This window comes from Stomoxys calcitrans, chromosome 4, assembly GCF_963082655.1.
Source record: "Stomoxys calcitrans chromosome 4, idStoCalc2.1, whole genome shotgun sequence".
NCBI lineage: Eukaryota > Metazoa > Arthropoda > Insecta > Diptera > Muscidae > Stomoxys > Stomoxys calcitrans.
Window position 1 is genome coordinate 75,744,062 of NC_081555.1, and position 18,404 is coordinate 75,762,465.

Consider the following 18,404-nt stretch of genomic DNA (forward strand, 5'->3'; position numbering starts at 1 on the left):
GCTATATCCAAAGATTTCGAAGACATCGGACAATAAATGGACCTATTATGGGCCAAAAACCTTTAATCGGGAGATCGGTCTATATGGCAGCTGTAGGAAAATCTGGACCGATCTGAACCAAATTAAAGACGAATGTTGAAAAGCCTAACACAACTCACTGTCCCAAAGTTTTGCAAAATCGGACAATAAATGTGCCTTTCATGGGCCCAAGACCTTAAATCGGAGGATCGGTCTATATGGCAGCCCAAATTTGGACCGATCTGGGCTAAATTGAATAAAAAATTTCAAGTGGCTTAACACAACTCACTGTCCCGAATTTCAGCAAAATCGGATACTAAATGTGGCTTTTATGGGCCTAAAACCCAAAATCGTAGGATCGGTCTATATGGGGGCTATATCAAAATATAGTCCGATATAGCCCATTTTCGAACTTAACCTTCTTATGGACAAGAAAATAATCTGAGCAAATTTTTATCTTAATATCTCTATTTCTAAAGACTGTAGCGTGATTTTAACAGACAGATGTATAGACGTACTGGCATATCTATATCGTCTTAGATTTTTACGCTATTTGAGAATAAAGGGTGATTTTTTTGAGGTTAGGATTTTCATGCATTAGTATTTGACAGATCACGTGGGATTTCAGACATGGTGTCAAAGAGAAAGATGCTCAGTATGCTTTGACATTTCATCATGAATAGACTTACTAACGAGCAACGCTTGCAAATCATTGAATTTTAATCATCAGTGTTCGGTTCGAAATGTGTTCAAATTTTGACAAATTTTGTTCAGCGATGAGGCTCATTTCTGGTTGAATGGCTACGTAAATAAGCAAAATTGCCGCATTTGGAGTGAAGAGCAACCAGAAGCCGTTCAAGAACTGCCCATGCATCCCGAAAAATGCACTGTTTGGTGTGGTTTGTACGCTGGTGGAATCATTGGACCGTATTTTTTCAAAGATGCTGTTGGACGCAACGTTACGGTGAATGAACACATTTCGAACCGAACACTGATTTTGGTAATAAAATTCAATGATTTGCAAGCGTTGCTCGTTAGTAAGTCTATTCATGATGAAATGTCAAAGCATACTGAGCATCTTTCTCTTTGACACCATGTCTGAAATCCCACGTGATCTGTCAAATACTAATGCATGAAAATCCTAACCTCAAAAACATCACCCTTTATATATACTTTATAGGGTCGGCAATAGATATTGCGATGTATTGCAAACGGAATGACAAAATAAATAAACCCCCATCCAACGGTGGTGGGTAAAAAACCAAAAAAAAAATATGTGGCTTTTTCTTTTCTCGGGAACTTGTTGGACCCTAACGAAGATAAAATTCGCCAGGAAGAGATGCAACTCTGATAGGTTAGTTGGTATTTGTTTATTTGCTCCTAGTATAGACAATTTACTGAATTTTTAAGCAATAAAAGCATACTAAAATCCATTTAATATTCATGAATACAGCGTTAAATTCCACACATAAATTTCGCTTTTTATTACATCTGTTTTTTAACCGCAACTCTTGGGTTGAAACATTTTTTTTTCGTTTCCAACGTTCACATTATTAATACAATAGATCAAATTGTTATTACCTGGAAATTATGTTATTGGTTTTAAACTCACAAACAAATTTTACATAACAAAAGGGCTACTGAAATCCATTCGAGCAATTTTATTGCAAAATAAATATTTTGAGATTGCTTTGTATTTTTTTTCCAAATCACAGCTATTAAAAAATAAAACAAACTTAATTAGCATTAGCATTTATAAAAAAAAAAAAACTAATCAACGCTATTGGAAAAATATTCATAATGTCTGTCATAAGATAAAGATGGCAAGAATTAATGGATTGTTTTCGATTATTTGTACATTATAACTACGTGAACTTTTAATTATGATTAACGGGCATTATAATAAAAACACAATTTTGAATAAAAGAGAATGTCTTTTGAGATCATTTTTATACCCACCGTCGAAAGATGAGGGTATATTCATTTTGTCATTCCGTTTGTAACACATCGAAATATCAATTTCTGACTGCATAAAATATATATACTCTTGATAGTCGTAATTATCTAAGACGATGTAGCCATGTCCGTCCAACCGTTCGACTGCCTGCTGAAATCACTCTGCAAATGCAACTTTGCCCATGAACATTCCACTAAGAAACAGATGTAAACTTCTCACATATCATTGAGTGCTGTCCGATTGAAGTTTTAAGTTCAATGATAGGGGCCCTCTATTTTATGGCAGAGTCCGAAAGGCGTGCAGCCTTTTATGAATGAGAAATTGAGGCAGGTTAAGTTCGAAGATGGGCTATATCGGACTATGTCTTTACATAGCCCCCATAAAGACCGATCTGTCGATTTAAGGTCTTAGGCCCTTTAAAGCCATATTTATTATCCGATTTCGCTGAAATTCTGGACAGTGAGTTATGTAGGCCTTTTTATATTCTTATTGAATTTGGCCCAGATCGGTCCAGATTGGGATATAGCTGCGATCACGTGTTCAAAATAGCCCAGATCGGTCTATGTTTGGATAGAGCTGCGATATAGACCAATCTTCCGATTTAAAGCCTCGGACGTATTAAAGGCGCATATATTGTCAGAGTTCGCTAAATTTGGCACAGTGAACCCTTTGAAGCTCTTCGACATTCGCGCCCTATATACTTCAGATCGGTTTATATTTGGATATAGCTGCCATAACATATCCCGATTTAAATTCATAGGCCCATAAAATATTAATTTTATAACCGATGAATTGGTACAAAGTTAGCCTACATATAGTGGAGAGCGGAATCCATTTTCACCGTACTTTGACGAAACGTGGTTAGTATAAATATTCCAAATAGTGGGAATCCAAAATTCTGCCCGGCCGGACGTAATACCTTATTACTCGTTTTAATTTTGATGAAATATAATGATCATTTTTGACAAAAGTCCATGACAACAATCGTATATTTGTATTTCTCTCTGCAAAACGATTATATTCAGACGCCTAAACGTAGGCTAATTGCAACCAAAAATTCATTTCTATCCAGAGTTCTAAAACGATCGTTTAATGCAGCCATGACGGAAGGAAGCTAAGATAAGTAAAAAAAAAAAACACTATGCGCAGTAAAAAAAAAACGCTATCAAATTCGAAATCTACGAAAAATTAAGACCATTTGTTTAAGAAACCATGGCTCAAAAATCAAACTCGATCTTCCGTTTTTTAAAAACAAAGCCCGAGCCAAACAATGTTAAAAAAATTTTCCAATTACTTATAATTGATATAATTACATGATACTAGCTGACCCGGGCCCGCTCCGCTGCGCCTTCTTTTATTTTATATGGAACAAAAGTTTCCTTGGAATATTTATTTTCGACAATTATAGATCTTTTAGTGAAATACCATGCTACAAAAATAGTATATTGCTTGACTAACATTTTAATAATATAAGTGCTTTTATCTGAATCCCATATGATATTTTTTGGTCTACGAATTTAAGTTTGGATGTAAGGTGTACTCCATTCTTTAAATATTTCATTTAAGCCCGATATTCTCATGATGTTTGATTTAGTGGTGTTTTCGGGGGAGAGGTGGTCCCCCAGATACTTGGCCCTGGAAAAATATCAGCATCGTGCTCTTCTCTCAAATACCATTTATTTAAACCCCATATCGCCATTGGCTTAAGAGGAGTTTATAGTATGAGGCGTCTCCCAAACACATGGCCCAAAATAGGTTATCAAATTAGTTTCCTCATCTCAAATACCTTTCATTTGAGCCACATATTGGCAGGGTCCAAAATTGTTTTCCTTTTAGGGGTGTTTTGGGAAAGGGGGATGCCCTACATGCGTGGTCCTACAATTGGATATCAAATTCGTATTCTACTCCCAAATACCTTTATTTGAGCCCTATATTGCGGTGGTCAGTAAAAAATTGCTGTTTGTGGGGTATTTTGGGAAAGGGGTAGACTCCCAGAAAATTGGTCTCGAAAATGGGTATTAAATCTTGCTCTAATCCCCAATACCTTCCATTTAAGCTCCACATTGACATGGTCGGTAAATGTGCCTGATTTAGGGTTGATTTGGGGTTTTGGGTGGTCCTTCAAACACTATGCCCGGAAATTATATCAGCAACATGCTCTATTCTTATATATCTATATATCATTTATTTGAACCCCATATTGCCATTGCCCTCAAAATTGGATATCAAATTCGTTTTCTAATCTTATTTAAATTCCTTGTTGCAAAAGTCAGCAAATATGTCCGGTTTGGGGTATTGGCCCTAAAAACTATGAATATTTAGTTCCACTCTCCTTAAGACCCAAATTGTCTTGGTGAGCAAATATGGGTTATTTTGGGGTTGTTATGGTGGTGGGACGTCCGCTAGACAGTTGGCCCCTAACGTTGATATCAGATACGTGGTTTACTCCCACATACCTTTAATTGGAGCCCCATATTTCCATAGTCGGCAAACATGACCGGCTTGGGGGGTGTTTTGTGGGATGGGCGGCCACTCAGTGAGTTGGCCTTGAAAATATATATCGGATTCGTGTTCCACTTTAAAACCTCCATTATTTGAACCTTATATTGCAATAGTCAGCAAATATTTACTATTTGGGTGGTATTGTGGGGGTGGGGTGGCCCCATAGACACTTTTCCCGATTATTGATATCAAATTCGTGCCTTACTCCTAAATACCTTTCATTTGAGCCCCAAATGGCTATGGTCGTTAATTTGTCCCTTTTGGCCTTTAGGGGATGTTTTTGGTGAGAGACGGCCCCCCAAACACTTGGTCCCATATTTGAATATCAGATTCGTATTCTACATTCAAATACCTTTTATTTAAGCCCCATATTCCCATGGTGAGTAAATAAGTCCTGTTTGGGGGGTGTTTTGGGAAAGGGGTGGACAACCAGAGACGTGATCCCACATTTGGATATCAGATTCGTATTCTACTCGCAAATACCATTCATTTGAGTCCCATATTGCCATGGTCGGTAAATATGTCGGATTTAGGGGGGTTTTGGGGGTTGGGGTGGTCTACCTAGCATTTGGAACGACAATTGGATATCAGATACATTTTCTTATCCTAAATACCTTTCATTTGAGTCCCATATTGTCGTGATTGGTCTAAATATATGTTTGGTAGGTTTTAGGGTGGGGCGGCCACCCTAGGTACCCCATTCGAAATTTGGATACAAAATTTTTATTTTTAGGGTACTATATGAGAGCACACAAAATTTCGCTTAAATCGCACTACCCATCTCCGAGATCTGGCGTTTCTGAAAATAAAGGGGAGGGTCCGCCCCCCCTTCAGATATCAAAAACCACGGAGTCAATATGCATAATCTGTGAAAATTTCAAGAAAATCGGTTCAGCCGTTTCTGAATCTATAAGGAACACACAAACATACAAACAAACAAACCTAGAAACAAACACAAATTGATTTTTATATACAAGACTTGCCGAACCGGGCCCGCTCCGCTGCGCCTTCTTTAACTCTCTAATATCTTTTTAGGGAGGGGACACTTCGCCTTGAATGCGGATATCGAATTCGTGCCATTGTAGCCTATGACGCAGAACGTGTTCGGATCCTGGCGAGAACATCGGACAAAGCGGTGTTTATCCCCTTTTAATGTTGGCGACATTTGCGAGGTACAATGCCATGCATGGTGATTTAAAAAGTTTTCCCCAAAGAGGTGCCGCAATGCGGGACGCCATTCGGACTTGGCTATAAAAAAGGTCCTTTATCATTGAGTTTAAACTTGAATCCCTTATTTGTGTCCTATATTGCCATGGCCGGTGAATATGAACCGGGTGCTTCGGGGCTGGGGCGGCCACTGGCACTTTACACTGAAAATAGATATCAAATTCGTTCTTTATTCCCAACGGAAATGAAGTTCAGCTTAGGGGATGCCTAGGGCGTACCCCAAAACATTTGGCTGTAAAATTGGATATCAAAATCGTTTTTTACTATCAAATACCTTTCATTTGAGTCCCATATTGTCATAATGGGTCAAATAACCCATTTGACGTATCTTTAGGAGGAAAAGCGCCATCTAGACTTGAATGCAAATTTTAATGTCATATTCGTAATCTACTCCTTAGTACCTTTCATTTGAATCCCATATAGCCATGGTCGGCTGATATGCCTATTTGGCATCTGGACTTGAATGCAAATTTTAATGTCATATTCGTAATCTACTCCCTAGTACCTTTCATTTGAGTCCCATATAGCCATGGTCGGCTAATATGCCTATTTGGGGGTATTTGTCGGCGACCTCGCAATACTTGGACCTAATGCTTTATGCCATATTTGTATTCTACTGCCTAATCCTTTTTGTTTGAGTCCTGTGTTTAGAGGAGTTTTGGGGTTGGGGCGCGCCGATGGGTACTTAACTCAAATTTTAATACCATATTCGTATTCTATTCTCCAATGACAGAGTGGGCCTTGTGGTCTACATTGAGAACCCAGGGACTGCAATGTATTTGTGTCAGAGATCGGGGCGATCAGGGAATGCGTGAGGTAGTGAAGAGCTAACGCGAAAACGTCGAGTGTGAACATCTTAACGGACAGTCAACAGGCCATCAGGGCAATAACAACCAGGACGGTACGGTCACGAACAGTCTTGGGGTGTAAGAAGGAGATTAACGCCTTCTCGGAGGATGGCACAGTCCACATCGTTTGGGTGCCGGGCCATAGCAGAGTAAGGGGAATAAAAGAGCAGACGAAGGTCAGAGAGCTGCCATCATTAGAATTGATTAGCCGAAGCCTTTCGGGTCAACGCAGTTCGAATTAAGGGCGTGGGCGATGAACGCATGTAACACTGTGGAAGCGAAACTGTCAGTAGGACGAAAAAACAGCCTATGGGGAGATCCGGATAGTGAGAAGATGAGGCTAATACTGAAAGGAAATAAGGAGGTCAGTATAGGTTTCGGTATCATTACGGGACACATAGGACTACGAGCTCACTTATGCAAATCGGTGCGGGAAGGAACGGATCGGTGTTGCGGGTTTTAAGAACTCAAGAAGTCAAATCGGGAGATCGGTTTAAGTGGGAGCTATATCAGGTTACACACATATTTGGACCGTACTTGGCACAGTCATTGGAGGTCATAACAAACACTACACGCAAAATTTCAGCCAAATCGGATGAAAATTGCGGCTTGCAGAGGCTCAAGAAGTTAAATCGGGAGATCGGTTTTTATGGAGCTATATCATGTTCTTGACCGATTAGGACCATTCTTGGTACATTTTTTGGAATTGCACCCACATCGGACAAAATTTGCGGCTTCCAAGGGCTAAAGAAGTCAAATCGGGAGAACGGTTTATATGGAAGCTATATCCAAATCTGAACCGATATGGCCCATTTGCAATCCCTAACGACCTACATCAATATAAAGTATCTGTGCAAAATTTCAAGCGGCTAGCTTTACGCGTTCGACCGCTATCGTGAATTCGACAGACTGACGGACGGACATGGCTAGATCGAATCAGAATGTCGAGACGATCCAGAATATATATACTTTTTGGGTTCGCAGATAATTATTTCGACGTGTTACAAACGGAATGAATAGGTTAGTATACCCCCATCCTATGGTGTTGGGTATAAAAAATTGGCTAAGAAAGCTAAAGGGTAGAAAGTGTGAATCATTTTATTATCTTTGAAAAATATAAATTTATAGTGTGAATTTGAAGAGTGCAAAACATAACAAGTAAAAGCGTGCTAAGTTCGGCCAGCCCGAATCTTATATACTCTCCACCATGGAACGCATTTGTCGAGTTCTTTTCCCAGTGTCTCTTTTTTGGCAAACAAAGTAAAGGAAAGGATAAACGAAAATAATTGATTTGCTATTGGGCCTATATCAAGTTATGGGCAGATTCGGACCATAATAAAATGAAAGTTGGAGACCATAGTAGAATTCATTGTGTAAAATTTCAGCCAAATCAAATAAGAATTGCGCCATTTAGGGGCTCAAAAATAAAATAGGGAGGTCGTTTTAGTGGGGAGCTGTACTAGGCTATAGACCGAATAAGACCATATTCGACACGTATTGGGTTGCCCAAAAAGTACTTGCGGATTTTTTAAAAGAAAGTAAATGCATTTTTAATAAAACTTAGAATGAACTTTAATCAAATATACTTTTTTTACACTTTTTTTCTAAAGCAAGCTAAAAGTAACAGCTGATAGCTTGTACAAATTGTTGTATTGTACAAATTTCACCCAATTCAGATAATAATTGCACCCTATAGAGGCTCAAGAAGTCAAAGTCCCAGATCGATTTATATGGCAGCTATATCAGGTTATGAACCGATTTAAACCATAAATTACACAGTTGGGAAATGGGATAGGATTTGCGCCCTCTAAAGGCTTAAGAAAATCAAGACCCCAGATCGGATTCTATGACAGCTATATCAGGTTATGCACCGATTTCACCAATACTTGGCACAGTTGTTGAAAATCATAACAAAACATTTCGTGCAAAATGTCGGCCATATCGGATAAGAATTGCGTCCTCTAGTGGTTCGAGAAGTCAAGATTCAAGATCGGTTTACATGCCATCTATACCAGGTTATGGACCGATTGGAACCGTAATTGGCACAGTTGTTGGAAGTTGATAAAACATGTCACGCAAAATTACAGCCAAATCGGATAAGAATTGCGCCTTCTAGAGGCTCAAGAAGTCAAGACTCCAGATCGGTTTATATGGCAGCTATATCAAAACATGGATCAATTTGGCCCATTTACAACCCCAACCGAACTACACATATAAAAAAAATTTGTGCAAAATGCCAAGCTGCTAGCTTTATTCCTTCGAAAGTTAGCGTGCTTTCGATAGACAGACGGACGGATGGACGACGATCAAGAATATATATACTTTATGGGGTCTTAGACGCATATTTCGAGGTGTTACAAACAGAATGACGAAATAAGAATACCCCCATCCTATGGTGGAGGGTATAATAAATAGGGAAATCTTTCGATTAGATATTTAAAAACCGATTCCTTTCAAAGGTCAAAAATGGTTTATTTTAAATCTGCAGACGGTGTTTGCTGGTATCAGTGAACTTGTTTTTCTCCGTGTGGTGGATATCAGCATCGTATTAAGATACAACAATTGCTTTGGCTAGGTCATGTCAGAATGAATGAAGAAGCTCCGACAAAGAAGTCCTTCGAAGGTAAACATTTGTTTTTGCTTCCTGCAAATGCTTAAGTGGTAAAATCGGGGGATCAGTTTACACAGGAGCTATATAAGGTTATGCGCAGGTTTAGACCATATATTGCATTTATATTTGTGGTCATTAAACAAGTTCAGCTATATCCGATAAAAATTGCGCCCTCTAGGATGTCGAGAAGTATAGTTGGAAGATCTGTTTACATGGGAGCTATATGGTCTATACCGGTCCATAACTTAATACCGAAAAATACCATACTTGCCTAATGCATGGGATTGGTAATAAGAATGGTAATTGTGCAAAATTATAGCCAAATCGGATAAGAATTGCACCCTCACAATTCTCATGTACCTTTATATAAGAGGTACATGAGGTTATGAACCGATTCCGATTATAGTTGGCACGGCTGTGAAAGATCTTTTGAGAAGCCATTGTACAACATTTTAGCGAAATCGGAAATGTACAAATACAATTTCTCATCTTATGGTGAATCTTTTCCTTGGGCCATCAACTATTTCATTTTGAACAACAGTTATAAGGAAAGGCAAAAGTCGGTCGGAGCCGACTATATAATACCCTACACCACCGAGTCAACATACACATACTTTCAATATATGAAACCAATCTTTGAATCTAGTCAGACTATACCTATTGAAAAACTGAATAGAACCTTGTAAGATTTTTTTTCGATAGGACTTAAATGGTCACTACTTCAGCCTTGACCAATTTTCATTAAATTTTACACACGTAATAAGACTTTAAATAAAACATCTCATGCAAAATTGTATAAAGATCGGACAAAAACTGTGGGTTTTACAGTCTTAAAAGGCCATATTGGCTGAAAGATATATATGATAGCTATATCTAAATCTGACCCGATATTAATAAAATTTTGCAATCGTATTGGAACGTTAAATAAAACTTAGTTTGCAAAATTTTGTAAAGATCGGCCCAAAATTGTAGTTTCTACAGCCCTAAAGGCCACACCAGCTGAAACGTATACATATGTATATGGAAGCTATCTCTAAATTTTATCCGATCTTAATGAAATTTTTCACAGGTATTAAGATGTAAAATAAAACATCTCGTGCTAAATTTTGTAAGGATCGGACCAAAATTATGGCTACTACAGCCTTAAAAGACAATATCGGATGAAAGATTTATATGGGAGCTATATCCAAATCTGATCCGATTCCGATGAAATATTGCACATATATTGGCACGTAAAAAAACAGTTCATGCGAAATTTGGTAAAGATCAGACCAAAAGTGTGGCTTCTCCAGCTTTAACATATAGGATGAAAGATATATATGGCAGCTATACCTATATCTGATCTGGCTTTGATGACATTTTGCACATATATTGGGACGTCGCAAAAATCACTTAATGCCAAATTTGGTAAAGATCGGACCAAAATTTTGGCTTCTACAGCATTAGTAGGTCACATCGGATGAAGGATATATATGGGAGCTATAACTAAATCTGACCCGATTTAAATGAAATTTTGCACACGCATTAAGATGCCATACAAAACACTTCATGTTAAATTTGGTAAAGATCATATCAAAATTGTGGCTTCTACAGCCTTAAAAGACAATATCGGATGAAAGATATGTATGGGTGCTATTGTATATCCAAATCTGAACCGATTTTTCAAAATCAATAGCGTTCGTCCTTGGACCAAACAAGGGACTTGTGCAAAATTTTATAAAAATCGGACAACAAATGCGCCCTGTAACATGACTACAAGCATACATGGAAAGACAGACAGACGGACATAGCTAAATCGAATCAGGAAGTGATTCTAGGCCGTTCGGTATACTTAACGATGTGTCTAGCTCTTCTCCTTCTTAGTGTTGCAAACAAATGCACAATGGTATAAAACCCTGTACCACAGTGGTGGTGTAGGGTAAAAAAATATTGTTCAGGAACTTAGCACCTACGATCTATGGATTAGGATTGGCCTGGTGGCCTGCTTTTACTTCTTATAATTTGAGTTGGCCGTCTGTCCTTATAACACAATTTTACTATTCACCACTACTGTGACATAGTGTGGTAATTATAGATTACTGAATTTGCTTGTAGCATCCAGAATAAGTATTAGAATCCATGCCCGTCCATGTGTCCATCTTAATATATATTTTTTTTGACTTAAGTACCAGACGTTTTAATATTGGTACAAATCCATAACGAAAACTAATTTTAGTGTTATCTCGTGTTAACTAAAGGGTTGTTTAATTTATCCCCTAAAGGGTTGTTTAATTTATCCCCTAAGCGCCCCGGTAGCCGAGTTGGTAGCGTGATTGGATTACTAGTGTAGGTCGTGGGTTCGATTTCCGCCAGAAGCCTTGGTCTGTCGCTTCTGTGGTATCACAATGGACTTAAAATTGTCAAAGTGAGTCTGTAAAGGACTGCCACTCTTACCTAACCAACCTAACCTAAATTATACCGTAAGCAGATTTTCTCTCTCCCCTTTTTTTTAGGGAGAAAATGCTTACTAAAGGCTTATCTTATCCCCGTCGTTTATCGCGTTTATTAATGACGTTGTTGGCAAACGTATACAATATAAACCATATGGTGTCATCAATCTGATTTGTAATTACTAAAAGAGGAAGAACGCAACAAAATTGATTAATGATTAAACGATCTGGAAAGCAAAAAAAAAGCTAAGAATTCCTCGAGGAATATTTATTTATGATTAAAACTACGTTTTTCATAATAACCGCCATTCCTTTTGAAGCACATCGAAATATTAATTTCCAACCCGTCGTAAGATTCTAAGACGACCTAACGATGCCCGTGTGTCTGAACGTCCGCCTGTTGTAATCATGTACAGCCTTTAAAAATTTTAGATACTGAGTTGAAATTTCCCGCAAATGCGAATTTCTTTAATACTCAGGTTAAGTTCTTGAACGGACCAAATCGGACCATATTTGGATATAGCTGTCATATAGACCGATGTGCCGATTTAGGATCTTATGCTCATTAAAGGAACATATATTTTTCGATTACACTGAAATCGGTTATTTTTCATAATAACCGCCATAGAGGGTATATTCATTTAGTCATTCCTTTTGCAGCACATCGAAATATTCATTTCCAACCCGTCGTAAGATTCTAAGACGACCTAATGATGTCCGTGTGTCTGCCCGCCTGTTGTAATCATGTACAGCCTTTAAAAATTTTAGATATTGTGTTGAAATTTCCCGCAAATCCGAATTTCTTTAATACTCAGGTTAAGTTCTTGAACGGACCAAATCGGACCATATTTAGATATAGCTGTCATATAGACCGATGTTCCGATTTAGGATCTTATGCTCATTAAAGGAGCATATATTTTTCGATTACACTGAAATTGGAAACAGTTAGGGATTAAGAGCCTCCGGTCATCCAACTGGAATATGGGCCAGATCGGACCATATTTTGATATAGCTGCCATACATACCGATCTGCCGATTTAGGATCTTAAGCGCATAAATGCTGTATTTATAAACGGATTTCGCTGACATTGGGAATAGTGAGTTGAGCTTCCCGACATCCGAACTGAATCCGAAAAACGCTCCAGATCGGACCATATTTTGATATACAGTCATCGGCATAAGTATTTTTGACAAACTAATGAAGGAAATCTCACTTACATAAATAATACAGACCAATCGGTAAACGATATTTGCGCTGAATCCCAGGAAATATAACATCTTGTTGATGAATTTGTAGTGGTAGATTCAACTTGGTCAGATTACTTACCAATAAAGTTACTTATTAAATTACCAACAGAAAGTACTATAAACACAAATTTAAATTTACTACCTAAACTTACCTGGAATAGAAACAAAATTGACAGCTATCGTGCAGAACTCCAGAGAAACCTAACTAAATCCCTAAGCATATCCAACGATCTAACATAAGAAGATCTTGGAGATACAATAAAGTGTCGGTAAAATCTAAGATGAGCGAAATTACCCTATTTACACCTAAACAGCCTTGGTACAATCATAAATGCCATAATGCGAGAAAAAACATGTTTTCACTACTCAGCAAATATCGTTAATATAATACACCTGAGTACAGATAGAAGTATTTAAATTCGGTAAAGCTATACCAAGAGGTCTGTAAAAACAACAAACTAGAAAATACTAGAAGCATATTGGATACAATAAACCACGTTAGTGATCCAAAGGAGTGGTGGAAAGCTGTTAAGGCAATGAGGAACCAAACCTTTCAAATAAGTACAATATTTTCATACACATTCAAAAACTACTTCCAAAAACTTTTAAATCTTGATCATGCTCCAGAGGATATTCATAAACTATTAATTACCAAATACAACAAAATATCAAATACCGGATCTATAGATAACATAACGCCTTTATTAAAACAGTAATATTTCCAATCCACAAAAAAGGAGATATGGCAGAACCATCAAATTACAGAGGAATCGCTTTCATGAAATGCACGGCAAACTAATGATGGGCATTTTAAACGAAGGACTGTGTAATTGAGTAGAGCGACATCGAGTATTAACCGAATACCTGGCCGAATATAGAAAAGGTTACTGTTTATTGTTTATAATCTGGCATCCTTTGTAAGTCTAAAGCATAAGGAAGGCAAGAAAGTATATGCGTTTTTTGTGGTCTTCAAAGCCGCTTTTGATTATGTATTTAGAGAATCTATGATATACAAACTTTCACAGCTTGGCATATCATACAAATAGTTGAAGCTAATTGAAAACATATATGTATAATAACACAGAATATGCACTTTGAAATCAACTCGGGTGTTAAGCAAGGGTGTTTATTATCGCTTACTCTATTCTCGCTTTATATTAACGATCTACACCAACATCTACAAGGAGGAGTAAATATACAAGATATCAATATAAGGTTACTGTTATATGCAGATGATATTGTAATCTTGGCAGATGCCATACAGAACTTGCAATCTATGATCATAAATCTTGAAAGTTATTATAATATATGGAACCTAAAAGTCAACAAGTCTAAATCAGAAATTCTGGCGATTAGAAAAAGAGGACGGCTTAGGAAATTAAATAAAAATATTAAGGAGTTACATTCACCCCAAAATTATCATTTCCTGAAGAAAATATTAAAAACACCAGTTTCACCCCAAATTATGCCCTAATGCTCGAGACATCGATTGAAAGCAGTCATTTATATACAATAAATTTGCATTTGCAATGCCTGACTCAAAAATGTACAAATACAATCACTTACCAAAACAGCTTACCAACTTATTGCTCCAGAATGAAGAGTTTTCTGTTTCAAACATGAAAAACATGGCTTAACGTTTAAATGTTCAATGGCCAAATACCTCAAATGAATTCGAATGGAAATTGTTTAAGTCAAACATAATAATCTACGAAAATCTAACTCAAAAATTTGAAAACTAAACTAGAATGTACAATTTTTTAAATTCTTCGAGGGCAGAAATTTATTTTACTGCTTCTTTTACGGATTCGGCTTGAAACACTATTTCATTTCTTAGGAGACTGTCCAGTTTTGAGAGAAGTAAGAATGCGAATTTTTCAATCTACAGTCTAATCTGAGGAAGATATGATCAACATTTTGGACGGCCGTGAAAGAAACTATTGGAGCCAGCTTGTGTCCTACCTAAAAATATCAATTAAGTATAGAGAATTTCCTGTAAACGAATACAATTGAATATGAAATGTTAATAACTTACAGAAATGACAGACGGTTAAAAGGAAGCATTGTCAATTAAATCTCGCTTTCTTTTCTTTTTATGCTGTTATAAATAATGTCAGCTTTAAATAAAGAAGATAAATTATCGTTATGAAACTAATTTTCGAACAGATTAGCTTGCAGAAATTTTTGAAAATATAATTAAAATTTCCTAATATGACTTAAAGTAGTCATAAATGGTCTCATTTAAAACTTCATGTTTATTTTTATTCAAACTTTATTTTCGAATAATTTATGAAGGCAAGCATTAAAATGTTGGGTGGCATAAGTATTTTGACATTTAATTTTATTATAAGAATAAATAAAATATAACTTATTTTACTATCAAGTTAATAGAAAATGGAGTTTAGAAGAATGAGACGAATTTGGAGATCATTTAAAGTAGATTTTACTGCAGTTTTATTTAAATAAATTGCAATATTTTATCGTAAAACTTTAGTTTCTGTCATTGTTTTTTCTTAAGCGCTTGTCATTAAATTACAGCGTTTAGGGGCTAGCGGTAGAAACTTGACTTTATACATCATTTTACATGGGGATGGAACAAATGAACTCTAATCTAAAGTACCTTAAATTTGAACCCCATATTCTCATAGTAACGCTACATCTCCTTTGGTGCCTTTTGGGGTAAAAACTCTCTGAAAGTTCAATCCCTATTTCAAAGTAAGGTTCGTACTCTACTTTTAAAATCATGATTGTCATGATAGGTGATTTAAGGAAAAAGGATGATTTCCAAACACTTGACTTCATATTTTTATGCCAGCTTCGATCTGCCTACCTTTCCAGACCCCATATTACCAGATCGAGCTACATGCCGCTTTGAGTTGTTCAGTGGCAGGCAATCCCTCACACCAATTCGATATATATATATCCCTGATCCTTAGTGGAATCTTCATGGCCAATCGCAAATTTTATTGGCCGTAATATGTACCACAAACTCGCTCCTATTAAACCCACCTACTGCACATATCCTGTTGTTATAAATTTGTTAGTCTTGTTGTGCAAATTCGCAAAACATATGCAAACCACAAAAATGGTATCTCGCCGAGCCTTTAGGAATTGGCTGACCTTCATGCGAAGTAAAATGGCAAATTTTGCCCATGCAAAATCATGCCAAGTAGGGCCACGCATATCACACACCCACAACGCAAACAATGATACTTTTTCTCTCGCAACATTTGTTTCTCTTACTCTCACCACTAATTCTCCCACCCATGGTTTTGTATTCACACCCATAACGAAAAAAAACTTTTGAAAAAAAACCAACTACAATTTGCTGTGTTTATGTTTCTTCTTCTTCCTTTATCGAAAAATAATTCCTCATTTTCATGGCTTTTCTTTAAGGTTTCAAATTTAAGCGTAATCGGATAATGAAAAAGGCTTTTATGGGCTTCAGAATTTAAATCGGACTTTCAACCCCAAATTGGCAGACCGGTCTATATGGCAATATGTAATTATTGCCCGATGTGAGCCATATTCAGCACGAATTACAACGACGAGCGTTATAAAATTCTCTCAGCCACTTTTTTTTATGGCTTGGATCCTAAATCGGTAGATCGATATATATGGCAGCTATATGTTTTCAGTTCGGATTTAGGAGGCCCTAGTACAACTCACTGTTTAAAATTTCAGCGAAATTGCATAACTAAATTCGCCAGTTATGGACTTAAGACTCTAAATCGGCAGATCGATCTATATGACAACTACATCCAAATATGTTCCGATTTGGACAATATTTGTTTCGGATATCGGGGTCCTTGGTCGAACTCCCAGTGTCAAATTTCAGCAACTGTTGAGGGATTACAACAGCCGAACAACACACAGACGGATAGACACACGAACATCGTTCAATCATCTTAGAATTTTACGACGATCAGAAATATATGTACTTTAAAGGGGTTGGAAATGGATATTTCGATGTGTTACAAACGGAATGACTAAATTATTATACCCCCTACCACAACGTCAGGATAAATTTCGCACAATTTTCATTGCAAATGTAATTAAATGCTTGCGAAATGGGCCGATCAACTCTGCTTCCGTAATGTGGTCTTTGTTGTGTGTTGTTTGACTTTTGTTTGTGTTCTGACAAAGAAAGAGTCCGTCGGATTTCGCAATAATTTAATAGTACGTGGCTTTAGAAAAAAATGTCTTTCAAATTTTATCTTTACATAGAAAACGTTTCATTTTGAATTTTATTTTGTGACTCTCCATTTTGTTTTTGTTTCTATTTGGGACAGAAAAAAATAATAAAATAACTTTAAAAAATGTTAAAGCAAAAAGTAGTGTCGCAAAATGCATTAGGCATGCACAAAAAATGTTGTTGAAATTTTGGATTTATAAAATAATTTAGAGGTAGGCTGGGCAAAAGTTTGTCTTTGGAAAGTTTTCCACTGAAATATAGCCTTTACAAGAAAAAATCATTAAAATGCAGTATTTTGAAAATTTTTATTGAAATTTTGTCCTTAGGAAAATTTGTAATGAAATGTTTTCTTTCTTCGGGCCCGAGGCCCCCCTCCTTGCTTCGTCCCCGTATATATATCCTCAATATAACAAAAGTGATGGGTATCCAAAGTTCGGCACTGCCGCACCTAATATGTTTTTAATTGTTTGCTTTGTTGATATTTGATTTTTGGGGATGAGTTATTTTGTTGTTGTTGTAGCCACATGCTTTCCACTTATCCGGTTTTGGTGGTCAACTTTAAAATACTAAGCATTTAGCGGAAAGAGCGTTTTATTTTTCCATAAGCTGGCGTATCCACCAGATTGGTATGTAAAACAAACCATTAATAATGTTAAGTTTTTGTTTCAATTTGTCAAAAGAACAGGTATTTAAAAGTCTTTTGTCAAAGCGGGGTGGCTTTCTAAAAACGGCTCCTGACTCAAAAAATTTTGAATCCACTCCAACTGCTCGTAATCAATGGTTGTGATACACGCTAAAGGGGAAGACCAAAACAAAAAGCAAATTGACGAAGGATCAGCAAGTGCAACAAATGTTCTGTCATAGCCAATTAAAGTAAAACTACTGTAAGTACACTTACGCGTTTTATCACTCACACGAAATGACACCTAGATGCCAAAAACCACCGCTGTCTCGATATGATTTCTTGAGCCCCTACAAATTCGTGCGCCAATATTTTGATTATAATACACAGGCATTGTTGACACTCAATCTTAAATAACCCATGCGGTTGGGGCGCTGGGCCCGTAACACGCCCCCAGAAAATTAGGAGGATAACTCTGAAATACGAAAGAATGGTAAAAACGGTCTCCCCACGCAAACCAAAAATGGATCATGATCTGCGGGTCTGGTGCAATGTACGCACTGGCTAGTGTGTTGGACAAATACAAAACAGAATTATTCAGCATAAAATCAGAATTATTCAACATTAGCAAGGACGAGCATACCAAAGACATTTTTTACAAGAGCCTCGAAGAATAGTATGAACTATGCCCCGCAGATGATTTTAAAATAGTTCTGGGAGATTTTAATGCGAAGATATGGAAAAAAT

General features: G+C 36.9%; 1 long non-coding RNA gene across 1 annotated transcript; it reads right to left on the reverse strand.

The window, feature by feature from the left end:
* Nucleotides 1-17,321: 17,321 nt before the first annotated feature.
* On the reverse strand, nucleotides 17,322-18,124 carry LOC131997334 (uncharacterized). The gene is made up of 2 exons (XR_009398201.1): nucleotides 17,934-18,124; nucleotides 17,322-17,828 (listed from the first exon to the last, which is right to left on the reverse strand). It is a non-coding gene; the product is annotated as an uncharacterized LOC131997334 (long non-coding RNA).
* Between the last annotated feature and the right edge of the window lie 280 nt (nucleotides 18,125-18,404).